Source organism: Elgaria multicarinata, chromosome 4 (assembly GCF_023053635.1).
Source record: "Elgaria multicarinata webbii isolate HBS135686 ecotype San Diego chromosome 4, rElgMul1.1.pri, whole genome shotgun sequence".
Lineage (NCBI taxonomy): Eukaryota > Metazoa > Chordata > Lepidosauria > Squamata > Anguidae > Elgaria > Elgaria multicarinata.
This window is the reverse complement of record NC_086174.1, coordinates 83,615,823-83,643,817: the sequence shown is the minus strand read 5'-3', so window position 1 is coordinate 83,643,817 and position 27,995 is coordinate 83,615,823. Positions and strand designations below refer to the sequence as shown.

Below are 27,995 nucleotides of genomic sequence, written 5' to 3'. Positions count from 1 at the left end.
CTCCCTCTTCTCTGAGCAGAGCTGCTGGGTTTGCTTCGCCCACTTCCTGTTCTCCTTCCTTCGCCCCATTTGCTATCTTATCTGCTACAGCAGATAAATCACACCAGCGTTATACTGTGCAATCACTGACAATTGCATGCAAAGGATGCAAAAGATTCGCCCGAGCCGCTGCTGTGGGCGCAGGAGCAGGATTTTAAACAAATGCTTACATCTGCGTAAGCTTTATAGATAAAGACACCAAAATTGGCACAGTAATTCAAATACCAAATTTGAATCAAATTGGGTCATCGGTTGATTTTTTATGATTTTTTAAAAAACATTTCCCCCCTCTTTGCAAAGGAGCTGAGGAGCGCTCAAAGGATCACTGTAGCTCTGTGCAGGAAAATTAACAAGGGTTAATTAACAAGGCTCCCAGTCCAAAACGGGGCTGCTGCTAAAACTTTTCAATTTGGTCATCCATCCAAACCCTGACCAGACCCAACCCTGCTTAGCTTCAGCAAAGCAGCTGGCTCCTATGCATTCAGGCAATTCCATGGGACTTGTGTTAAGATAGGGTGACCATATTTTGGAAACCAAAAAGGAGGACAACATGGTCGCCCCAAGAGGGTGTGTCCAGTACCAAGGGGGCGTGCCCACCTGAATATAGCCTTGGTCACATGTCTGATTTTACAGCACACATTTAAGACAAATCTGTTCCACATAGATCTTAATGTTAAAATCACTGAAATAAAGAACAAGTGAGAGATTCAATGTATCTGAAATTAACTTCACTCACTCCTACTTTTGTAGGTTTTGCTGTACTTTGAAGCTTTTGCTGTACTCTGTGTGTTACATTCTCCTCTTCTCTCAAATATCTTTTCTGATTGTATCTTCACTCATTGCAAGCTGCTGTTGTTGTTAACAGGGTTTGCTACTACCCCCAGATCTGTTTCAAATTTGGTATGGCTAAAGCTCTACCTAAAAGCTATCATGGTGCCAACTTTCAGCTCTTTATCTTTAAAAATGACAGTTTAAAAATAATAATTTTAAAACCTCATTTTTAAAAAAAATCCTAAAAAATCAATGGATGAACAGATCTGTTTCAAATTTGGTGTGGCTAAAGCTCTACCTAAATCCTATCATGGTACAAAGTTTCATCTCTGTATCTTTAAAAATGACAATTTTAAAAATAATAATTTTAAAACCTCAATTTTAAAAAAAATCCTAAAAAATCAATGGATGAACGGATCTGTTTCAAATTCAGTGTGGCTGAAGCGCTACCTAAATCCTATCATGGTACAAAGTTTCATCTCTTTAACTTTAAAAATGACAATTTTAAAAATAATAATTTTAAAACCTCAATTTTTAAAAAATTCCTAAAAAATCAATGGATGAACGGATCTGTTTCAAATTTGGTACGACTAAAGCCCTTCATAAGAGCTACCATTGTGCCAAATTTCATGTCCTTATCTTAAAAAATGACAGAGTTATAAGCATTTTTGTAATTCCCACTACAGCTGCTCTTTGAAAAAAAACCGGATTTCCCCTCCCCCTCCTGGATTTGGCATCAAAAACCCAGACAAATCCGGTCATATGGTCACCCTAGTTAAGATGTTTTGGGAGGGGGTTTGTGTGTGCTTATGACTATTTCCCTGCACTGCTGGCTAGGAATGAGGCAGGCAGTGGGTGGAGCAAACCCAGCAACTCTGCTACTCTCAGAGAAGAGTGAGAACAACGGAAAGGATTTAACAATGTGCCTGGCAGTAATGTTACAGCTAAACGTAAGTCACACTAGTGTGCTCCGTAATACAGAGAACCACGTTAGAAAGGGACACTAGCAATGTTATAAGACTAGTGTAGATCCGGCTCTGGTTTAGAAAACAGCAGAGAGTTGAAGCCCTACCACTTCTGACTCAACCGTGGCTGCTGTTGTGTTGATGAGCCACATATCATATTGTAACTTCTTCAGCTGATAGAAGTCCAGCACATCTGTGTTTTCTGTGCAATATATACAAGCTGGACAAGGAAAAGGCATGTGTGCTGCATATGGTGTAAACTACACTGTGCCTTGGATGTTTCTCCTCTATGTTAAAGAGGAAATTCCTTATCCTTATATTATTTCTAGGGATTTCTAATGGAACAGTAGGTCAAACTAGGTGAAATTCAGCAAGCATACATCTTATTAAGCTCCACACGGTATTTACTAAAGGGATTACAAAAACCAGAAATAAGTATGCTTGTTTCTACACAGTGCCAGAATGAGGGGGATAATCAGATTTCATTCATGTAAATAGCATTAACACCAGCTGCATTATCCCTCTGGTTATTATGATGCAGACTATGCACTTTCTGGTAGACTCTGAATCAATGTTTATATTCTTCCCTACATACACTTTAAAAGTATTTCAATACACTGGCTTGGTCAGCCAAGGCTGAATGCAATTGTGAAACTGTCAAAACAATATTTTAGTATTACTGAGCCCAACAGCTGAAAGAGAGGCACCAAGTTAACCAAATGAAGAAACCCCATTTCTCTGACCTTTGTTCTTTTCTTGTGTTAAGCATGGGCAAAGCAAGACTTTCCACTGAAAGTTCATATCTATGGCCAGTTTGTTTATTTAAATTTCTATCCGTCCTTTCCACTAAACAGAGTGCTCAAGGCAGCTAAGAATAAAATAACAAAGTTATAATTAAAACTCCATGATAAACATTTGTTGCCTTTACACTTTACTAAAACACCTGAAGTACATACTTAAAATTATAAAGTGTACAATAACATTATAACTTCCAATTCTAGAGGAAAATAGGGCTGTACTGAATTAACAAGGGCCATTTCATTCACCTTGAAATAGTTGATTTTCTGTTTCAGCTATATTTCAGGACTGAGGCAAAAATATTTTGGGATGGGGGAAGAGAAACAGAATGGTCACTGTTTTGTTTTTCTCAGAAAATCTTGTTCTGGGTTATTTTTTAATTCTGGGAAATTCAACATGCTTGCCACCATAAAAAAATGGCTGCCTCCTTTGCCACTCACTTGAGGTTGCCTTTACAGTGGACCGCAGTTCCACTGTAATGGAAAAACACACCCTTTTACCTGGGCCAGTTGTCCTATAAAGCAGGGAGAATCCTCTGCCTCAGGTGGTAGATTGGGAAAAGTGGTGGATTCCACATGCCCACTGATGGGAGTTCCAATGCTGCCTCTGCTGGTGCCATTTGCTCACTTTAACGTTGCAGCAAGAAAGCTGCAACAAGAAGAATCTCTCATGGCTCCTCAGACAGCTTACCTAGCCTAAATATCTTCCTCTAAGGGACACTTTTTCAGAGTGAGGTGTGGTGGGGAGGTGACCTTGGAGATTGCCTGTGCTGCACAGGCAGTCTCTAGGGCCACCTCTTCACCAGTGCTTTGTTCTGAAAAACACACACCTCAGAGCGAGGTATTGAGAGGAAGGTAGGTGGTGGCCACAGAGGCCTGTGCTCCCCTACCTTCAGTACTGCATGGCTCACACTTCTCACACTTCCAGCAGCGGGGTGTCTTCCCACCACCCAGTAGCAGTGTGCGGGGCCTGTTCACACTCCCCCCACTGCTGGCAGTCCCACCAGTTGGTGGCAGCTCGTGTTCTTCCATCCCTGGCAGGGGCACACAGTGCTGACTTGTACTCGTCACCCCACCCCCTGCAGCAGTATGTGACTTGCGGCTCACACTCCACCCAGTCCCAGCAACATGGGTAGCTCTACCCCACCTCCCCAATGGCAACTCACACTCCCCAATCCTTGGCAGCAGTACATGCAGCAGTACATGGCAGCAGCTCACGCAGCAGCGTGCAGCATGTACTTCCGCCTCAGGCAGCTGGAGGTCTTGCACCGGCCCTAATTTTTACAGAGTGAGCAGATTGTTCCCCCAGCAGCTCATTTTATTTGAGAGGTGCAGTATTAAAATACCCTCCAAAGAAAGATCAGTGATTGAAGCAGTTTCGTTAAAAATATAAAGTCACAGTGTGCCATTCCATTCAACCCTGTTTTAAAACTGAAATTCTAGGGAATACTTTTTAAACGTTTTATGTTCTTCTTTGAAAAAGAAGAGGAAGAGGAAGAACCCAAAGATGCTTATTTTGAAAGTAGACTGAAAAGATTAAAATGCACCCCTGATGTCATTGTTTGTGGGGTTTTGGGAATTAGAGATTAACAATGCAGTACTATGCATGTTTAATCAGAAGTAAGCCCCATTGCATTCAATGGGACATACTTCCAAATAAACATGCAGAAGTGAAGGTGCAAAATGGTAGAGACAAGTTCATGAAATGATTTCTTCTCAAATTACTGGATTAATTCCATGAATTTCTAATCAAAACACTGTTTCTCTATAGCTCTAAATTAATCACAAGCAGTTTTAGTCACACCTGCACTATATAAACGAGTAATAGGAATGTGACAATTTTTTTGTTTTTATGCAAGCATTTACTTCAAACTTCTCATTGCAGTAGGAAATTCTGTAACTTCCAATTGTTGCTCCAATTAAGGATTAGATATCTGGTGTCTGTCTGGAATACATCACTGCCTGGAAAATCAATTCCTTTCCGTTCTTTGCTCCTGACCTTAAGAGACCGCCTCTAGAAACAAATGTAGTTCATACTCAAGGGAAACTCATTTTCTTCATAGATAAGTACATGAGATATGATTTGGAGAGAGAGACTCTTCTCAAATGGATGCTCATCAACTGGATGCTTGTCATCGTTTACCCACATTATGGCATTTAATATTTCCTCTTGTTCTTGTTCTAAATAAGACATGAGAACCAACATGAAGAAAACAATAAGGAAGTATAGATTAGGATAAATGCTCTATCTACACAATGGTAATTGTTTTTACATTTAAGGGGGGAAACACAATTGAGATTCTTACTATATTAAACAATTCAGGACATGGAACTTGTGCTTTTCACTTTTATTTTAATTTTATTTATTACATTTATATTATGCCTTTCTCCCACCTGCAAGAAACCCAAGATGGCTTACATGATCCTCTTCTCTCCAATTTATCATCACAACAATTTTGTGAGGTAGGTGGACAGTGAGTGACTGTCCCAAAGTCCCCCAGTGAGCTTCATGGCTGAGTGGGGACTAGAACCTGGATCTCCCAAGTCCCAGTCCAACACTCTAACCACTACATCACAATAACTCTCATGTGAGATGACTTTGTGACATGACTTAACAAAGGATTATCATCTTTCAATGTACATACAAAACTTGTGTATGCTTCTGGATGCCCTCTTCCTCACAAGGAAGTAGGAGGACAGGATGATACATGTATAATCTCCATAGCAAGCTGAATCTTCCCTGAAGCAGTGGTAAAGGAGAAGGGCTGGCCATTGCTCCTGGGCAACCAGGCTGGCTCCTGATCCAGCAGTGGGGACATGCATTTTCTCAGTTGCACTGATGATTGCATTGCTGTGGCTCTTCTGCAAGGCCACAACTGTCTTGTGGAAGACCAGAGGGTTTCAGAGGACAAACATGGCTTGCTGTACTATGCTTGAGCAGCCAAGGAAGACAGTTAGGGACTCAGTATTAGGAGGCATGGGCAAGAGGAGGAAGAATAAGGTGACTGAATGAACTCTTTCCCTCCAACTCAGAGGGTAAAGATGGAAGAAAGCATCAGCATGGCCTTCTTATTTTCCTTCCTGGATTCACCCCACAGTGACAGTTTTATGAGTGATGTACAGGACAGCCTGCTTGGCAAAATCTATGAAGTACAAGCTGGATTTTAGAGTGCTGCGGATCCAAAACTTATGAATGAACAAAATCTGAGCATTGCCATACATAGAAAACATATGCACAGGAATGCTGCTATCCCCCTCCCTCCTCCCAGGAGTTGGTAAGGAGGCTGCCTTCCTAACTATGAGGGCAAGGATTATTATTATTATTATTATTTATTTATTTATTTATTTATTTATTTATTTATATAGCACCATCAATGTACATGGTGCTGTACAGAGTAAAACAGTAAACAGCAAGATCCTGCCGCATAGGCTTACATTCTAATAAAATCATAATAAAACAATAAGGAGTGGAAGAGAATGCAAACAGGCACAGGGTAGGGTAAACAGGCACTGGGTAGGGTAAAACTAACAGTATAAAGTCAGAACAAAATCAAGTTTTAAAAGCTTTAGGAAAAAGAAAAGTTTTTAGCTGAGCTTTAAAAGCTGCGGTTGAACTTGTAGTTCTCAAATGTTCTGGAAGAGCGTTCCAGGCATAAGGGGCAGCAGAAGAAAATGGACGAAGCCGAGCAAGGGAAGTAGAGACCCTTGGGCAGGCGAGAAACATGGCATCAGAGGAGCGAAGAGCACAAGCGGGGCAATAGTGTGAGATGAGAGAGGAGAGATAGGAAGGAGCTAGACAGTGAAAAGCTTTGTAGGTCAACAGGAGAAGTTTATATTGGATTCTGAAGTGAATTGGAAGCCAATGAAGAGATTTCAGCAGTGGAGTAACATGGTCAGAGCGGCGAGCCAAGAAGATGATCTTAGCAGCAGAGTGGTGAACAGAAACCAATGGACTGATGTGAGAAGAAGGAAGGCCGGTGAGAAGAAGGTTGCAGTAGTCCAACCGAGAAATAACCAATGCATGAACAAGAGTCTTGGCAGAAGAGACAGACAAAAATGATCGAATCCTGGCAATATTATACAGGAAAAAACGACAGGATTTAGCTACTGCCTCAATATGAGGAATAAAGGAGAGCGAGGAATCAAATATAAAGCCAAGACTACGAGCTTCCTTGACTGGAGTAAGCATAACATCATTGACAGTAAGAGAGAATGAGAGATGAGGAGAAGGTTTAGGAGGAAAAACAAGCAATTCAGTCTTTGCCATATTAAGTTTCAAACGACGATGAAGCAACCAAGCTGAGATATCTGAAAGACATGCCGAGATACGATCGTGAACATCAGGAGAACGATCCGGAGAAGAAAATATAATTGTGTATCATCGGCATACAGATGATATTGGAGGCCATGAGATTGAATAAGATTACCCAAGGGCAACATGTATAAAGTAAACAACAGCGGACCAAGCACCGAGCCTTACGGAACTCCTACAGAAAGGGGAAAAGAAGAAGACGAGCTGCCATTAGCCAACACGCTGAAAGAGCGACCCGCTAGATAGGAGGCAAACCAGTTATAGACAGAGCCACAAAATCCAAGGTCATGAAGGGAATCTAAAAGAAGATCATGATCAACCGTCTCAAAGGCTGCAGTTAGATCAAGGAGAATAAGAACGGAATAATGGCTTTTAGACTTGGCAGTAAGAAGATCATTGGTAATCTTAGTAAGGGCTGTTTCAGTGGAATGCAAAGGACGGAATCCAGATTGAAAAGGATCCAGAGCAGAGTTACTAGAAAGAAAATCAAGACAACGAGAGTAGACCACATGCTCCAGGATCTTTGAAACAAACGGCAACAAAGAGACAGGTCGGTAGTTAGACAGAGATAGCCTATCAAGAGTAGGTTTCTTGAGAATCGGAGAGACTGTAGCGTGTTTAAAAGCAGAAGGAAATGAACCAGAGGACAGAGAAAAATTAATAATATGAAGCAAGGAAGGGAGGATAGCAGGGATAAGGTTAATAAAGACGCGAGAGGGAATCGGATCATGAGAACAAGTGGAGGGCTTCGAAGAGCGCAGTATTGTAGACAGTTCATCAGCTGAAACCGAAGGAAACGCAGAGAAATTTGCAGGAGGAACTGACAGATGAGGAACAGGAACTGGAAGAGGAGCAGAGCTGGCCAGATCAGAGCGAATAGTTTGGATTTTAGCATTGAAAAAAGAGGCAAAGTTATTAGCAGACAGAGAGGCGGGGAGAGATGGTGGATTAGGCTTCAGCAGAGAATTGAAGGATGCAAAGAGCCGCTGAGGATGCCTAGCATTTGACTGGATCAACGTTGAGTAATACTGCTGTTTGGCCAATGAAATGGCAGAAGAGAAAGAGGAGAGTACAAATTTGTAATGGACAAAGTCCGCCCAGTCCCTGGTCCTACACCAAAGGCGTTCAGCTGCCCGGGAACAAGAGTGAAGGTAGCGGAGGAAAGAGGTGAGCCATGGTTGGGGTTGAGAAGGGCGAACTATCCGAGTTGTAGATGGAGCAAGAGTATCAAGAGTTGAAGATAAGGAGGAATTAAAGAAGGAGACAGCTGAGTCCAAGGAGACAGCCGAAAAGACAGAAGGAAGAGAGGAGGCTAGAGACTGAGAAAAAGCCTCATAATTGATAGATTGCAAGTCACGACAAGAGCGAGAAGCGGGACGTGAAGGAGGAGGATTATGAGTAATATTGAAAGAAACTAGGTGATGATCTGACAACGGAAAGTGAGCAGTAGAAAAGTCCAAAACAGAGCAATTCCAAGTGAGAACAAGATCCAGACAGTGTCCAAGGGAATGTGTGGGTACATCAGACCAAAGCTTAAGATCATAAGAGGAAGATAATGAGCGAAATCGTAGAGCTGCGGCGTCTTGAGGGTCATCCACATGAATATTGAAATCACCCAAAATAAGAGTAGGACAGTTATCAGAGAGGAAAAAGGACAGCCACGAATCAAAATCAGAGATAAATTTTGAGGACGAGCCTGGGGGGCGATACAGAACTGCAATCCGCAGTCGCAATGGAGCGAAAAGCCTCACCACATGTACCTCAAAGGAGGAAAAACAATGTGAAGGTGGAATGGAAAGAGGCTGGAACTGGCACAAACTAGATAATAAAAGACCCACACCACCACCCCGACCCTCTGGGCGACTAGTGTGAGAGAAAGAGAGTCCTCCAAGAGAGAGGGCAGCAGAGATGGTGGTATCATGGGCAGGAAGCCAGGTTCCAGTAAGAGCAAGGAGGTGGAGAGACCTAGAGATAAACAAGTCCTGAATGACAGGGGCCTTAGAAGCAACAGAGAGGCAACAGAAGCAACAGAGTGGCAAGGACTGCTGAGCAGAGTCCTCAGCTTGATCACTGGCACTGCCCTCTGAATGTGACACACACATTAGGGCTAGAGCTGGCAGCAGAGGACAGTACTATCATGCCATCCCACCCTGGCCATCCCATCAGTCCTTGCCACTACCCAGCTGAGCCACATCTGGATGTGATGGAATACAGGAAAGGAGTGCTTCCAAACAGAGTGCTCCTAGCGCTACCAATGAGAAGGCATTGTTCAGATAGTTCATCTTTTTTTCATTAATGGATTATCTGCGGCAAGAGAAAAGATGGAAGAAGTGGTGGGAAAATGTGGGAGGATTTCGAGTAGAAGACAATGATGACATCTGGATCCCTCACAGAATTCTCTGAATGAGGCAGGGCAATGGCACCATATAAACCTCATCTGAAAGCAACCTAAGATGTTTTTAATGTCATTCAAAAGGAACTATTCTCTCTCTCTCTCTATCTCTCTCTCTCCCCCTCCCTCCCTCTCTCACTCTCTCTCTCTCTCTCTCTCTCTAGTGGGCTGTTGTAGCAGTGTACCCTGGTGTATAAGTGTTAGCTGAGCCTGTGGCAGCAGGTGCAGAAAAATATATATGTTCTAGCAGGAGTCCCTGCTAGAACTTGTTAAAGTTCAGTATTACTGTGAGTAGAGATGGAGTTTTGACAGAGCCAGAAGTGAACCTATTTCACACCTCCAACTCTGGAGCAATTTTTTGCAGTTTGGAATAGATTCTGTAATCCACTTCAAACCTGTGCAGAGTGGTCTAGCATCATGCTTGGTCCTTTCTGTGCAAGCTCTGAGGTTTCTGGTTCAGTGAGAGGTAGTTGACATTATGACCTTGTTACTGTGGGCCTTCAGGCATGTGAGCTGCTTCTTTCTGGTATTTAGAGAATAGGCCTGGAGCTTGTTGGAATTTAGCTGGTTCAGGATCTACTCCAAAAAATGCTCCTGCCCTAATCAAAACCTTCTTAGGCTTATCCTAGCTGTGAAACAATTTTTTTAAAAAGCACTGGTAACATTGTTTTAATAGACAAGCCTGATGTCTGTAAAGGTGGTTCTACTACAACTCTGCCATCCCATGATGGAATGTTTTAATTCAGCAGAAAGCATTTCATCTTATTAAGGATATAGTTTTGTTTCTTGAGGCTGTTTCTGATTTAAACTGTTGATCCTAGGCTTTTGCACCAGAATGCATTAAGATCCTTTTCAAGAAGGTTGGGAACTAAGATGTGTTATGTATGTTCAACAGAAGATCACCAAAGAGAGAACTGAATGGTGCCTCTCTCTGTGTGTGTCGTGTGTGTGTGTGTCTGTCTGTGTGTTGTACTAGATTTTTATTAAAATGAAACCGACTTTGTGGTTATAAGGAAAATGTTTTAACCTTAAGCTATTGGATTCCTTTCCCAAATTGCACTGTAGCTTAATCTGAAGCATCAGTCACTTGTGGCAGCCAACCTTATTTTTCATGACTTCTCCCCTGTATTTTAGCTATCTGTTGGATTGGCTGAGGATACCTGCATTATTGCTTCTTTACCGAACCCAGATAGCATTCCTAAACCAGGGGACTTATAGTTGTTGCTGTTTTGAACTGCTATAATATGTTAAACATAAAGAAATGAATACTTTACCAATGCCTCACTGGCATTTCTCTCACGTTCACTCTACCTCTGTCAAATATTCAACAAATTAATTAGATGGCAAGCCCAAAATACCTGGGTTTTTTTTTATCACGTATTCAGTGACAGAATATCACATTTTTATTCTTTTGATGTAAATCAGAATGCTGTACCTGTAACTCCCGTATTACTCAGTCTGCTCTTCCTCAGCTCCCCCTCCCCCTTTGTTCATAACCTATTTCATCCTGTTCTGATTTATGTCTGTTACGTGTGTGTGTGGTCATGAATTTTAAGTGAATTCCTATGAATAAAAATAGGTCAGTTGCTTGTACAGTTTTAGAGGCAGGAGGGGAACCCACTGATGCCTTTTTAGACTTTCGTCTGAAGGGCTCAAGTTTAAAATACAGATCAGTCAAGGTTGACAACGCTGCTATCAGATAGAGCTTCTGAAATGGCTCTGCAGAGTTTCCCCTCCTTTTCTTTTAATGCTTAAAGCTAAATCAATTTCTTTTGAGGATCATCTTTTCTTTCAGGAATCTCTGAGATAGAAAGAGTGGGGGAGAGAGTCTTGCTCCCTGAGTAGTTAAATATAGATATGACATCGTATAGACGGCCATCGTCACAAGCCTGTCTCCTGTCACTATATGAGCTTTATTTTAACTGTTTGCTTCTATTGCTGAAACCCAGTAGCTAGCTGCGCACCAGCTGTCTCTTTACCTGCACAATTCTTAAACAGGTTTCTGATAGGCAATAAGAGGGACTCCCTGCTGGGAGATAGCAATTAATTCCAAGCATATTTACAAAGTAATTTGGTTGTTTTAAATACTGGACAGTGCTGTCACATTTTCTCAGTTTGCTTCACATTTATGAGGCTATAAACATTTTTTATTGGAATCTGAGATGTTCTTTCCTGGACACTAATGTTACTAAATGTTCTGGACACTAAAAGTCACTTGCAGGTTACAGGAGAATGCTGCATGGAACCTAAATTATATAATTCTGCAAGCTCACAGATTCAGGCTTATTAACAAGTTTGGGGGTATAACAATAAATATCCCTTTGATGTAATTTTTGTTCAGAACCGAGGATGAACATTGGAATAGTTTTGTTTACATATCTAAAATTTGCTTTTGTTTGGGCTTGGAATGAATAACAAAAAAAGCAGCTGTTGTTATTATTATTAACAATTCTCAAAAATACAACAAATGGGAAAGCACTTTAGAAGGTATAAAGTACAGCAGTATTGGTAGAAATCTGTGATGTTGTTCAGGCTCCAGAAGGTTTATTTATTTACTAGCTGATATACCCAGCATTCTCAGGTCCTAAGATTTATGTCTGCGAGGTAATAATCTTAAAGTAGTAGGCTGGTGCTAGACTTCTCAGTTAACTTTTAAAAGAATTAAATTGGTATCTTTTTTCCCTCCCTCTTCCTCATGATAGCCGTGCAAGGTAGGCAGGTGCTAGGCCTGTGAGGTAACTTTAAAACAAATTAAATTTGTTTCTTTTCTCTCTGTCCCTCTCACCCCGTGGCACGGGCAGGGCCGCCTTGAAGTTTTCCTTGTCCCCATAGAAAATGAAACTGCAACTCCCAGGATGCCTTTTGCCATGGTGCCCAACTTGCCCAATGGGAATCATGCCACTGAGGGAAGTGAAGTCTGGCCAAGCCAGTCCATATTGCACTGTGCAGTTGGTGCCTGTATGTAGGATGTGATGGAGCCAGCCAGCTGACTGATGGTTAGCTCAGTCCTTGCCATTGGCAATGGGGCCAGAGCTGCACCCTCCTTCGCTCCCACTCCCAATGGTGCCTAGTGGTCCTAGGAACTCTCCCTTCAGTCCCAGGATGGCAAGGCACTTCCAGATGATGGCCGCCAAAGCCCAATAAGTCTTCCCTCCTGCCCAAGGCATGCTGGGAGTTGTGGGCATAAGCCTAGGTCTCTGAATAATGTGTTAATCTTTGAACACCATCTGAGGTGTGGTGGGAGACAGATGGAGAGCGGGCATTTATGGCTTTCCTGTACCAAGTTAATTTTTTAATTTTATTTTCCAAAGCCTTTTAACCCGATGAGATTTTTAATGCTGCGTGTTGTTGTTGTATTCCTGTTATAACTAAACCACAATATTCCAAGACAGATGCTGGAATTACTGAATAAAGTTTATGATTTTTATGTAGAAGCCTGAGTATACCATTGAAATAGAAGAGTGAATGGCGGAATGGCTGATAGCTGAGGCTAGAAGGGAATGGTGGGCAGGGTTAGTGGCAGTTGGAGAAAGTCAGAGGGAGAACAAAGACAGTTAGTGTGAGAGATCAGGAAAGTGGGAGCTAAGTTAGGATTGAGAGACAGTGATCTGATTTGCACTTTTCTTTTTCCTAAAGCTTTTAAAACTTGATGTTGTTCGGACTTTATACTGTTAGTTTTACCCTACCCTGTGCCTGTTTACCCTACCCTGTGCCTGTTTGCATTCTCTTCCCCCTCTTATTGTTCTACTATGATTTTATTAGAATGTAAGCCTATGCGGCAGGGTCTTGCGATTTACTGTTTTACTCTGTACAGCACCATGTACATTGATGGTGCTATATAAATAAATAAATAATAATAATAATAATAATAATAATAATAATAATAATAATAGTGACCTGGTTTGCTAACCCATGCTTTCTTTAAAACCATCCATTCTACATACCATTACTACACCTCCTAGCATGCCTTTGGCAGCTTGCAGGCGCCTGCATCCTCTGAGAGACACTTCTCTCCACTCCTTGCCAATGCTGCTCTTTGATAGAGCATTGAGGAGTAGCATCGCTGAGAAGGGGAGGTAAGCAGCCATCAGTGGAAATGTCCCGCTCTGGCCATGTCCTGCTGGGACTGCCTCAGCCCATGCTTCTCACCCACCAAGTGCTCCATCAGGAGCCTATACTGGAGGGCCAGGGCTGGGCTGGGCTGGGCACTTGCCCCCCTTCAATGGGCCTGTTTCTGGGCATGCACAGAGTTCTTCCCCTTCCTCTTAAGGGTGAAGGCCACATGTGCACTTCCTCCAGATTCTGTCTTTGAGCATATTCAGAGTTTGGCCTCTCAAAGTCAAGCTGTTGTATCAAGTTATGATTTTAGAAGCATGCACACCAGGTGGGAGGAGGCACTGCAAATGGATGCAGTCCATTTATGTGGCTTATTTCCATTTACGTGGAATTGGGTTGACTATTCAAGACTGACCTTAGGAATCTAGGTTGTGGAAGGCATGCAGCAGCCACACGCCCATGCACTCACAATGGCCACCAAAGGCTGGCAAGGCTGGTCTCCTACCCAAGGCATGCTGAGAGTTCTGCCAACGGCATGCTGAAAGTTGTAGGTGAAATCCTAGTTTTTTAAATTAAATTCTTTAAAAATCCTTAAAACCTAAAATTCTGTGTTTTTAGATTTTTCTGGTATATTGTACATCCAGACCTATCTGCTTGCCAAATATCAAGTTTCTAACTCATCAGGAAGTGGGTAAACATTTCTGGACATACATCCCTCAAACATACTTTCAGCCTTTTAGGTAGAGATTATTACATTTCTATACTTTCCCACAGCTGAAGCTCTTCAGGCAGTTTCCCAAGTTCTTTGTCACAATATCACATATATACTATATAGTTAATTGTCTCTGTAAACATATCCCCTCGTCGTCAGCTATGTAAAAAAATACTAGCTTCAGTGATGGCCCATAAAATAAACCATCAGTTGAGCTCCATCAAGATAACTACATGGCAAAAGAAATATTATATATTGTTGCATTTATATCCCACTTTTTTTCCTCCAAGGAACCCAAGGCGGCATACATAATCCTCCTCCTCTGCTCCATTTTATCCTCACAACAACAACAATTTATTTATTTATTAAATTTATATTCCGCCACATAGCTGAAGCTCTCTGGACAGTTTACAAAAAAACAACCCTGTGAGGTAGGTTGGGCTCAGAGTCTCTGACTGGCCCAAAATCACCCAGTCAGCATCCATGGCCGAATGGGGAATAGAACCCGGATCTCCCAACTCCCAGTCCAACACTTTATCAGGAAGTATGGTTGTAAAGATCAACTTACTGTTATTGATTCTGTAATTTTGAAGAAAACAGAACTGAGAACATGTAATCTTTCAGTGATGTGTATTGACTCCTGGAAGGTTTTTGATGCCATACCTCTGGCTATTTCAACTTAGGGAGTACAAAAGAACCCTACTGTTATAGCATACTAGAAAACTACAATGGAAAAATGGAACACAAACGTAAAACTGGCCAACATAAAAATCAATAATATTCATATAAAGAGAGGTATTTGTCAGGGGAACTTTCTGAGCAAGCTACAATTTTGCCTAGCTTTTATGCCACTCTCAGCTTCATTAAATTCTAGTTTTGGTGCCAACTCTAAAAATGCAGAGAAAGTAGTAGAATTGTACAGCTTTTATATATAGATGACATAAAATTATTTGCTGAATCCACAACTAGATTCGGCAGCCTTAAAACAACGACAAAATGTTTCAGTGAAGTTATAAAAAAAGCCATTGGCCTTGAAAAATGTTCAGTTCTCCATATAATCAGTGGTACAACTGATTATCCTCTGCAACAGGAAGTTCCAGTGAACACTAATATGTTACCTACACTTGATGATGATAAATCTACAAGGCTGTTCAAACAATTAGGTCATCTTTCCAGTCTTAAGTTTTCTTTTTGGCATTGCTATAGACCAGCCTTTCCCAAATTGGTGCCTTCCAGAAGTTTTGGACTACAACTGCCTGGGGTCAATGGGAGTTGAATTCCAAAACAGTTGGAGGATAACAATTTGTAGAAAGCTACTACAGACAGAGACACAGGGCTTCTTTAGATTAAAGGGAAATCGTGTTTGCTTCCTGGTGCTTTGCTTCCTGCTTTTCTTCTGCAATTGTAATGAGCTGAATTACATGGAAGGAAAGGGGCAACCATGTGGTCTGTAATTGAAAACTTCAGTACTCATAGTATTGAATGGGACAGCACCTTCTAATGGGTGTTTTGTAGCATGATTTCCCCTGCACACAGTAGGAAATCCCAAGATATCTCAGAAGAATCGGGGCATTCAAAGGATTTTTGTTTATTTTTAAACAGAATAATGGGGGGGGGGGAGTGACAGACATGCATGAGATTCACAATGTTGTCAAAAGGAACTGCAAACTTCTGTGAGTCATGTGCAGGCCTTATTTTGCTCATGTGAAGAAGCTCTGGTCCACATGATATGACCATGTGTGGGCTTGTGGCTTGTCATATTGTGTGAACCCAGGTGGCAGGGGAAGTTTGAGGCTTAGATAACCCTCAAATAACCCATGGCTGTTTTAGGGTTATTTGAGGGCTGTCTAACTTTCAAACACCCTTTTCTGCTTGCGTTTGCAAGATACGACTAGCCATGGCAAGCCAGGCACCTATGGGCTGCTATGTCTTGTGAACCAAGTCTCTGTCTATAGTAGCTTTCCCCATCACGTCCTCTAGATGTGTTGGAATTCAACTCCCATCAACCCTGGACAGTTATAGTCCAAAACTTCTGGAAGGCACCAGGTTGGGATAGGCAAGTTTATAGAAATGCCAAAAAGAAAAAAAAATGACATTGCTCCTGCCACAAAAAAACCAGTGTGGGAGTAGGCCCAGGAGGCTGCAGAGGGTAGAAGGAATTGGCAGAAAACAAGCCTCTTTCTTGGAGTGGAAGTATCTGGTGAAATGTGTATGCCCTTTTGGTAACAGAAGAAACTCTGCTGTTTGCTGAATGACTACTCTGACTCCTTAAATTTTAGGATTTAAATAATGAAAACTGAATGTAGAGCTAAGAATAAAATAAATGCTTACTCCATGGCTATGGCTAAGTGGTGGTTTGAATTGCATTGAAATTAATCTGCACAGTGATAATAAAGTGCATCATTCAAATACCTCAATGGAAAGGCTATAAATGGTGAGACCTGCAGAGGATTGGTACATCTATGCACCTACAAAAGTAAAGCATTCAGGCTGCAATCCTATACCCACTTACCTAAGACTAAGCCTCATTGAACATGGTGGGACTTACTTCTGAGTAAATGTTCTGTAAATCTCTGAAACTACTTAGGGGATTTTGATCACTTGGTTCTGGAAGTACTGGATTTTGTATGCTCAGAATTTGCTGTCCATGTTTACTCCTGAATAATCCAGTCCTTCTTACTACTGAGTATAAACTGGATTTTTATACTGTGCTACTTTTCACTGTTATTTCTGAATAGCTATGCAGTGCAGTGGGGATAGTTTGGGGGATGCTTTGTGATGGACACGTCAGGGGATGGACTTTGGTTGTTCTTAGCATTTGCTTCTGGGTTCCAAAAACTGCTTTTCTGTTTGGCTCTGAGGTGGTGGTGGTGGTTATTCTAGCCCCTGAATATTCAGCTTTGCAGGCACGTTCTGATTGTCCCTTTTTGCAATGTATTATCATCATTTTGTGTGGCTGTGCGGATTCCCCCCCCCCCATTTTTCACTCATAATCTTAAAATTGCTTGATTCTTTGTGCAATGGACAGGAGAATATGGGCCTCAAAGAAGTTATTTTGTCTGGCTGTGTGGATTCCGCCTTTGCTTTGCATTCATGATCTTAAAGTTCATGGGCCTCAGTTTTCCCTTTCTGCGGTATGGGCTGCTGGGGATTCAAAAGACTACTTCTTCATTGGTGACTGGTTGGGTCTTCCTCTGGTGACCCAACCAGAGGAAGTTCCCCACCAGGTTGTTGTGGTTGTTACCAATTAAACTCAATAAACTTCTTTTTTTAATGCCTGTGCTTTCTCCAAATTGAATAAGTCCAGGAGGAGGACTTAAAACGTTTTTATCATTGAAATCACCCCACCCCATACCGAAATTCTAAAATAAGGCCTTTGTTTTTTATTCTTGTAGAGTTATTGTAAAAGCAGCTGGGTGCTTTCCAAATGAGAATGAAAAACTTAAGTGTTGAGAATTTTGCCTTATTGAATAAAGCCTACTTTACATTCAGATTGTTCAAGGCTGTCCCTTTCTTGGCCATGATTAGAGTAGTCTCTTTATCAATATGCTCTCGCACTGGCAGCTGGCTGCTTTATTTTCTTGTAAAATCTGAGGGAAACTGTTTTGCATCCTGAAAAGAACGTAAGAAAGAAATATTGCTTTTTCCAATATGACCTGTGCTATCAAAACTTAATTTCAGTGGATGAAAGCTGAGTGATGTATCACATGCAAGCAATACCCTACATGTATTTTTTCTTGAGGAAAAAAAAGTATTTCAAAGAATAATGCTTTCGAGTGTTGAACAGCACATAAAAAACCAAATTTGCCAAGTTTGACAAAATAGATTATGCTTGCTATATAAAATTTCCTGAATTAATTATATATGCATAAAAGTTACTGTAGTAATCTCTAAAAATGTTAATATTATGTGTGCAATTACATTATTTCCATGAGATGTTTGAAGCTGGCTGTATGGCAGAAGGTCATAGAATTATCCCTGCCGTTTTGAAGCCAGCTCAACATAATTGCCGTTTTTGCTTTATTTCGAATCATTATAAAATGGGGATTAGCAATAGGTTGACCAGATGTATCACACTGTTGCCTTAACTGTATTTGAAGGGTCCAATTATATACCAATCTGACTCATTTCCCTTTCCCATTTCTTTTTTGTCTGTATTAAGAGAATAGAACAATATAGACAGAGAATCCGACATTAATTGCCATTCTGGGTCCCCCACCCATTTTATTTTGTCAAACAATTGTTCTTTTGTGTGTGTAACTTGCCCTTCACTTATTTATTACCAAAGGCTCATCTATAAAAGGACCTCTTGAGTCACAGAGGCTGTGTAAAAATATGTATGGCCTCTTAATATGCAAAAGAAGTTCATTTCATACAAGTAATTGGACTAAGCTGAATAGGGGTGGGGAAAAAGAGCAGAATGTTCAAGTACTGTGGGAGATATTATAAATGGAAGATAATATGTTTAAGTAATATCTTGGCTTGAAAACTCTGTGTGGAATTATTCCCCCCCACCCAACGGAAAGTCAGTTGCCAGAGCAATAGCCTTGCATTAAAAAGACACTTCCACAAAATCATTGTGATTTAAGAGTAAAGGGTTAGTTCAAACCAGAAAATTAGTTTTGAGGCGGCTGCAATTAGAGATGGATAAAATGGGACGTAGATAGTGGCAGCTGTGAAATGCTATAGATGACTGATGGAACAAATCAATAAGGACAGGCAAGAAATCTTTCTAGGGCATCGGTATGCTTGGGTTGGGATAAAAAAAATGTCACATGGAAAGAGCAGCATGTTGCATAACCTTTTCCGTGGCATGGCAGTAAAGAATGTTGAAGAACAGACTGCAAAGCACTCCTTGGGCACAGCACAGATGGCACAGCTAGCTGGGCACAGCTCTTGAAAAAGAAAAAGGGATACTTGCATAAATGAAGTGCTGACTGATGGTTATGGATCGTTCCCATCTGCTACACCTAAAGCAGGAAGCTGAACATATAAAGCAAATTGACTCTCCCCCCCCCCCAAGGGATAAAAGGTGAGTCTAAATAACTATGGAGTGTTTCAGGTCTATTCATAGAACTGTGTAGAGCTGAAAAACCTAGTGGTACATCTAGATTAACCATCTGCCCTAAAGCAGTTTACTTACGGTGTGACTACAATATAACACTTGCATAAACAATCCTTCCTGTAGAGAAAGCCTAGGGGTCAGTGTTCAGAATGACAACCTTACATTTGTAGCCAGCTGTTCCACTTCTATGGACTCCAGTTAAAGGAAAGACAAATGGAAATCAATTGCAGTAATTGTTATTGCTGCAAGAAGGCAAACATGATGGACTTTAAGTTGATTTATCTGACAATAAACATAAGTTGTTGGTCAAATAATGTCTTTGCCTGAGTGGAAAGTGCAAGTTGATACTTCATTTCTGCTGATTCCTCTTGCCTACTGCAATCCTCTGCACCAAATCCCATTCTGCTCCTCAGGGACCTCCAACCCCCAGAGGCAGCTCTTTGGAAGATTTGGAAGCTTAGGAGAGCAGGGTGCCCTTATCTGTGCAAGCGGCAACACTTTTCGCTAAGACAAACCCACCATTGGATACAACTCATAGTTCTGGAATCTGCAACACAGTGCCTGTGGGCACCACCACTCCTTCAGACATCCACCTTGACAGGAGGAGGCAATGATCCACCATCACTTGGCAACAGGTGTGCAGCGTCTCCGCGCAATGCATCTCTCCTCCCCACGGAATGGTGGAGCCTTGGTAAGGTAAGCAGTAACCAGCACTGCCACTACAGATTTAAAAAACCCACCCCAAAACCCACAGTGTTGCTTACCGTGAAGTTATATTTTGTGTGCATTATTCCTGAGCTATGTGTCTTCTTTTGTTCTCATATGTGTCTTCTATGTGTCTTCTTTTGTTCTCATAAGGACTAAAACAATTGCAGACTAATGCGGAAATGAGACAGAATGGATCAACTATTCGTGGATTTGTCCATGCTTAATACCACTCCTTCCTGTTGCTAGACCTGTTTGGGCTTCTCTGGGGAAAACCCTAAATCTGTCCTACCTACCATCCTTCAAAGGATAAAGTAGACAAGATAGAAGTGCTCCTGGTTAGGAGAGGGACACTGGAACAGGGTTTCAACCTGTTTTGGATGGCACATTCAGATTAGGCTCTGCCAAGTCTGCAACCTCCTTCCACATTTTATCATAATATTCTGACCATGCAGACCTCATGGCTTCAACATCAAGCCAGCTGTTCTTTACACCTCCCCCACTCCATTCCCCACCTGCTGTTTGTAACATTGTGCCAGAAAAGATCAGGAGATCTCAAAAGCTTGTGCATCTTCTGTGACCTTTGAGTTGGCCTAGTAAAGATTCTCCCATAATATGGATTTTGGATTTTGCTTATGGCTAACATGGCGTTGTTGTTGTTGTTGTTGTTGTTGTTATTTTTGTTTTTAATATTGTGTGTTTTTTAATGGGAATGTTGTATTTTAAATGTTGAAAGCTGCTCTGAGTGGTGTGAAAACACTAGAAAGATGAGGTATATATCCCCAAAGAAACAAAGTATTAAATACATAATTTAGTTAATAAATAATAACTGCTAGACTATGAATGACTCTCAGCAGGAAGACACCGTGTGTAGGAGAAAGTAGGAATGTCTTCATGGCATCCCTGCCATAGACGCTCATCGATTCTATGTCCTCCTTACCTTGCTAGTCTGGAAGATTGGGTATGCCATGTCGAGATTGGTGGATGGTGGTGCCATTGCTAGGGTGGCTGAGAAAGTAGCTGCCCATGTTGCTACTTTATGTCTTCTTTTCTTCTCTTTTCTTTTCTTTTCTTTTCTTTTACTAGCACTGGTCTGCCTTCTACTTAGGCAAGGACCATGGCTCAGTGATAGAGCACGTTATTTGTATGGAGAAGGCCCCAGGTTTGCTCCCCATTATCTCCAAGAAAAAAACCCTGCTTGGAACCCTGGAGAATTGTGGCCAGTCATTGTCCACAATACTAGCTGGATCAATGGTCTGACTTTGTATAAGATTGCTTCCTATGGTCCTATGAACTTTGTTGCTGGGGATGTAAAGGACTGTGGCTATGCTATGCTGACATAACTGGTGTAGCTGTGGCTTATTGGTGGCTGACATAGTGGGACAGTGCAATAGAACTTCCTGCCATCTGAGTCTTATGGAAATGTTGGCAACATTTCAGTACTTGTTCAGATCATATGAGACACCAGCTATTGGGTGAATACTTGTATATATGATGCAAGGTTAAATAATTTGACAGGATTTTGATCTTATAACTGTACCCCACCCAGCTAGTTGTGAAGGACTAATTCTAGCAATTCCAGCTAACACTTCAGAAGTCTTCCTTGTGATCAAGTTTGCATGCTTGGTTTAAGATGTCCCATGTTATTATGATGCCATAAAGCACATAATTTTAATATACAGAATTCGTTACTGTTTTTGAATGCCCAAATCACAGCTAAAGATTTTGTAAAACAATGCCTTTCCATTTGAAGACTGAAATTGCTAATGTGTTTTGCCCATCCCTATAGATTATGTTAGAGCTAGCTAGATGTTTTCTTTATTAAACATAGGGCTCAACCAAGCTAAAGTTAAGTACTTTTTCTGTTATGTGTTCCAAAACGCACATCTTTACTTTCCTGTGTATGGGTGAATGGCTGCTATTCATTCCTATGGGGGAAAGTACAGTACTGCATTTGGCTGCAGTAAGGACAAAGCTTTCCCGGCAGCCATAACACTGGCTAAGCTGGCCCTCATTGACAGAGATTCCCAGGTGTGTGTACATGTATGTGTGTAACTGCGTGCACACACCATACAATGTGTCCATGTATCATCAGAAGTCTTAGGATTTTGTTGTTTATTCGTTCAGTCGCTTCCGACGCTTCGTGACTTCATGGACCAGCCCACGCCAGAGCTTTCTGTCGGCCGTCGCCACCCCCAGCTCCCCCAAGGTCAAGTCTGTCACCTCCAGAATATCATCCCTCCATCTTGCCCTTGGTCGGCCCCTCTTCCTTTTGCCTTCCACTTTCCCTAGCATCAGCCTCTTCTCCAGGGTATCCTGTCTACTCATTATGTGGCCAAAGTACTTCAGTTTTGCCTTTAATACCATTCCCTCAAGTGAGCAGTCTGGCTTTATTTCCTGGAGTATGGACTGGTTTGATCTTCTTGCAGTCCAAGGCACTCTCAGAATTTTCCTCCAACACCACAGTTCAAAAGCATCTATCTTCCTTCGCTCAGCCTTCCTTATGGTCCAGCTCTCGCAGCCATAGGTTACTACGGGGAATACCATTGCTTTAACTATGCGGACCTTTGTTGTCAGTGTGGTGTCTCTGCTCTTAACTATTTTATCAAGATTTGTCATTGCTCTCCTCCCAAGTCTTCTGATTTCCTGGCTGCAGTCAGCATCTGCAGTAATCTTTGCGCTCAGAAATACAAAGTCTGTCACTGCCTCCACGTTTTCTCCCTCTATTTGCCAGTTATCAATCAAGCTAGTTGCCATAATCTTGGTTTTTTTTAGGTTTAACTGCAACCCAGCTTTTGCACTTTCTTCTTTCACCTTTGTCATAAGGCTCCTCAGCTCCTCGTCGCTTTCAGCCATCAAAGTGGTGTCATCTGCATATCTGAGATTGTTAATGTTTCTTCCTGCGATTTTAACTCCAGCCTTGGATTCGTCAAGCCCAGCAATTTTAATGATTTTTTTATAAAGACGAAAATATTTTTGTTGTTGCAGACTCATTGGCTAAGACTGGGAACTTGATTTTAAAACGTATTTACTCAATAGCAAGCCCTACTGAGTTCAGCTGGTACTACTTTCCAGAAAGAATGCTTAGGATTGCATAAAGTGACTTATTCCTGTTATTAGTTCACATTGTAACGGGGCATTTTATAAAATCTGCAGAATAAAGAACCTTGAGAAAATAGTATTTCTGTGCTCACCCATTTTTCTTGTAATTTTGTTCTCACCACTTACCCATCGTACTGAATCTTCAGGAAACTGACCTTCACTGTAACTTCCGTATATAAGTCATAAAATGAATAGCTCTAAAGAGCGATGATAATGATAGCACAATGTGCTTTCTTGATTATACAGCAGGGTCCTGTTTCCTCACCTCAGTTTTTGTAGGAGGATATTAAGGTAAGACATAAAATCTTAAACTTGTTCTGCCTGCCTGATTGTAACAGCAAAGGAAACCAAATTGATTTCAGCTCATGGCACTGCTATTCAGCTGCACCTGTTGGCTGGCAGCTGTTGAGGATTATTGCAAGTTTCTTGGTTATAAAAAGGGTGGCAACAATTTTAAATCAGATTTAAAATAGCCACTAAAGGTGTTTGCTTAAGTGGTTTTTGTCAACTGTAAAGTAGAAATAGCATATCTGCACTCTGGGTCTAATCTGTCCAGGAAAATGCAAGCAAAAATCATCCATACATTAAAACCTAAAGACTCCCTGTTTTGATAGGGATATAACATCACAGAAACCAAAGGCTCATCTACACCGTACAGGATATTGCACTATGAAAGTGGTATGGAAGCGGCGGTGTATAAAAGGCAAGAGCCACACCAAGCAGGATATAGCGGTATGAAAACAAGATGTCAATGGGCCCCAACGGTTGTCAGTGTACTTAAATACCGCCATAAAGCAGTAGTGTGGTTCCTGCCTTTTATATACCATTTTCACACCACTTTCATAGTGTAATAGCCTGCATGGTGTAGATGAGCCCCAGGCGCTTTATCTCAGTATTCTTGGAATAAACTCTAACTGAGCCTCGTGTGGCACAGAGCAGTAAAGCAGCAGTTTCTACAGCTGAAACTCTCCCCATGGCCTGAGTTCGATCCCAGCGGAAGCTGGTTTCAGGCAGCCGGCTCGGGTCGACTCAGTCTACCATCCTCCTGAGGTCATAAAATGAGTACCCAGTTGCTGGGGGAAAGGTAATAACAGCTGGGGAAGGCAACGGCAAACCACCCCGCTATAAGGCCTGCCAAGAAAACATCAGCGAAAGCTGGCATTCCTCCAAGTGTCAGTAATGACTGAGTGCTTGCACGAGAGGTTCCTTTCCTTTCCTTTCCTACCCTTCCACAACCTGGTGGCCTCCAGATATTTTAGACTATAACTCACATCATTGGACAGGCTAGATAAGGATGATGGGAGTTGTAGTTCAACACATTTGGAGGCCACCTGATTGGGGAAGGGTGCTCCAGTTCATGCTCTGATCATCTTCTACTTTGAGTACTGCAACTGTTCCCTCTCTGGCTTTCTGTAATCATACACCACTCCTCTCATCTCTATCTAGTGCTCTGACACTAAGAATTTCCACCTTGAGTGACACCTTTTTTAAAATTCCACACATTTTCTACCTAGTCATATATCCAACACAAGCTCCTTGTCCTTGCATAGGAAGCTGCCGTACATCAGACTTTCTCCGTTGAAATCACAATTTTGAAGTCCATGGAGCATATGTGCATATAACCATGTAAAATGTGGGCTGATTAATGAAAACCAACATAGGATGTAGATTGGAATTATGAAATGTATGGTGATTTTGTGATGAAAAATCTGAGAAAGAGCTTTGCATCAAAGCATTTGATATTGGTTGAAAATTGTAAGCAGCTTTATTATTTTTTTTTTAAAAAAAGTTAGTTGTAATAGCCCATAGGACCTTCATATTGCAGGCCTAATATGAGGACTAAACTTATTAGGTTGTATCCAGTGGTGGCATGAGCAGAAGGGTGCTCACACAGCTTATCTTCACTTTGTATCACAGCTTATCTTCACTTTGCATCCATAAACCTCTCCAGAGGGTTGAGGGGAGGCTGAACAGAGTGTGGTGCTGCAGTGGCAGGGAGGAATCGGCTAAAATTAGGTAGAGGGATTTGTGTGATATCTCTTCACACTAAAGCCCCATAAGGCAATGTGCTCATTGTAATGGACGCTCCCTGACCCTCTGAAGAAGGTTTCCCCCCCTGTTTTTTGGTGGGTACTAGAGCTGCAATTGGAGAAAAAGAGAAATATTGGTTGCACACGTGTCTAACGTTCATGTAACCCTTGGGTACAGACAATTATCTAAAAGGTCATGGGAAGTCAAGGGGTAGACCAAATGGGAGAAGCCAATGGGGAAGTAAGTGTAAGTGTGTGTGTGTGTGTGTGTGTGAATGCAGGTACAAATACCACAAATAATATATTTTCTCTATTTTGTACTTTTAAAAATCTGATTATTGTTGAATGTAGGTTTCTATACCTAAACATGACTGGTTTGGGCTTTAAATTTTTAATTCTGCTTTGTAGAACAAATGTAGTTTTGATTACTCCAGGTTCCTAAACATCCTGTGAGGGTTTAAAGTAATGCACATCTGTTCTTACTCATTTGACTTTGTTCCTTAGCTCTTGTTTTCCCACTTAAATCTTCTCACACAAGCAATGCTTACAGATCCCAAGGCTCAAAGTTTCTGCTTGAGAAGAATAACTTATATTAACAGCATATATCATTTCACCGACAAACAATTCAGCCACTTCTCTTACTGATCAAAGATTTCTCATCCTCCCAGTGGCCATAGGCAGTGATTTTTTTTTTTTTTAAAAAAAGAATTTCACATTTAGAAAACAATCCTCTAGTTTCTTTCATGTTTCTGTTCCTTTCCCTCTCAGCTGCAAGTCTGTGTGAAGTAATTCATGCATTTATGCTTTTTCGTATGAATTGGCCTTAGCTCATGATAGAACAGTGTCTACCTGGATAGAATGTCTTTCATGTTATACCTGGTCAGTGGTAGTTTTAGGTGCTGCATGATGCATTAACACTTTTCTTTACTTTGCTTTAAGGTCTCTGTGTATTAATAATTTCATGACCTCTTGATTTAGTATGGAAGCTGCACTCTGCCACTGATTTAGATGTCTGCAGGTAACAAGGGTGGTTTCATCTTGATTGAGCTATGAACTACCACCATATTTATTTTATTTATTTATTACATTTATATACCGCCCCATAGCCAAAGCTCTCTGGGCAGTTTACAAAAGTTAAAAACAGTGAACATTAAAAGTATACAAAATTTTAAACCATCAAAAACAATAGTATCCATTTAAACAACAGTTCTGGGGGCTGTTAAAAAACAAACTTAGTGTTGTTAAATGCTATTAAATGCCTGGGAGAAGAGAAAAGTCTTGACCTGTCCTTCATGAAATTAATGAAGGACAGTAGTGACAGTGAGGAACAGACAGCAGGTCCTCCTAAGTAAATCTTGTGTCCATACCCATACTGTATCTGAAGTCCATTCCCAGGACTTGGTATCTGAACCGAACTGAGCCTGTTGAATAAAACTACTTACATGACAAAATGTTGAAATGGTTAAGGTAATGATTTGTTTATGTTGCTATTCTTATGCTGCTTTACATATTTTATTTCAACCACTAAATTAATTCTCAATATTGGAAAAAAAACCCATGAATATATTTGACTATTTGCTGAAGCAGAGTTTTTAGAAATAAATGATAATAATAAATGATTCCACTGGGAATAAAGGGGTTAATACTTAAAGAGGTCATTCAAGTTATCTTTGCAATATGTCACAGTTGCATTAAGAATCAATGTTGCCTTGGGAGTTGACAGTACTTTGATCTGATGACCTGACATCTGTGCTTCAGATCCTTGGCACTTAGGGTTATTATACTAATCTACTGGCTACAAGTGGTCAGTCCTTTTTTCTGCAGTCAGAGGTCATGCATAGGTCACACCTGACAAATATCACTGAAACAAGTTATAATATTCCCTAACCTTCTGCAAAGGACAAGGTCTGTCCTGTGACAGTTGCTATTTCCTGCACAAACATACTGTATACTACGTGGCAGAAAGAGGATGTCATGTGCTTTGGGGTGGGGGTAGGGAATTAAGTGTAACATATTCCATTGGCATCTTAATTTAGCACACATTCTATCCAGGCTGTCTAGGAATTTGTAATGGACTAATGACTCACTGATATCTGAGAATTTATTAAACATCTAATGAAAGATATTATAGAGCTGGAAAAATTGTCGAAAAGTACCACCAATATATTCAGGGGGATAGAGTTATGCCCCTATGAGGAGAGATTACAGGGTTCATGACTTTTTAGTTTAGAAAAAAGATGAGTAAGTGGGAAACATAACTGAGTTTTCCAATATTATGCATGGTGTGGAGAAAGTGGATAGAGGGGTAACAGGATTTAAGGTCATCCAATATATCTGTTCAGTGGGAAATTCAGAGACACAAAAATAGTACTTCACTTAGTACACTTAGTACATATGGCATTTGCTACTACAAGATGTGATAATGCTACCAGGTTATATAGTTTTTAGAGGTGATTAGATGTATGCATGTATATAGTTATAACATTTCTTATCTGCCTTTCAAGACCACTGACTTCCTAACATACATTACCATGTAAAATTCTAGTATGACATATCTATAAAAATCAGAAATCATTTAAAGTGGACGAGTTATAGCAAAATACTGATTAAAGCATAGCCAAATCTTTCAGGAGGGAATTCCATAGGAAAGGGCCTACCAGTGAGATGGTCCTTTCTTTAGTGCCCACCCACCTTATTGATCTTAATGGTAGGCTAGAAAGTAGGGCCTCCAAAGATTATCTTAAATCATGATATCGTACAGGTCTAGGCAATTCTTCACATTCACGATGGATAAGGCCATCAGACATGAGGCACTATGCCTCTGAATACCAGTTCCTGAGAGGCTGCTATATGCTTGAAAACCTTACCAAAGAATGTCAGATTTGAGATTGGTTTGTAGTTGTCCAACATGGTTAGGTCTAGAGAAGATATTTTCAAGAAATGTCTTAAAACAACCATCTGAAGGTTAGATGAAACTATGCATTCCTCTAAGGAAGAATTCACCACTGTCCCTTACGCATGACCAAGCAGGGCTAGCATCAAGGGGTAG

At 41.1% G+C, this 27,995-nt stretch overlaps 1 protein-coding gene across 4 annotated transcripts in view; it reads left to right on the top strand.

The window, feature by feature from the left end:
* LAMA2 (laminin subunit alpha 2) overlaps positions 1-27,995 on the top strand; it is a 477,652-nt gene that overhangs the window by 56,552 nt on the left and 393,105 nt on the right. The gene's annotated exons all lie outside the window — the stretch shown is intronic.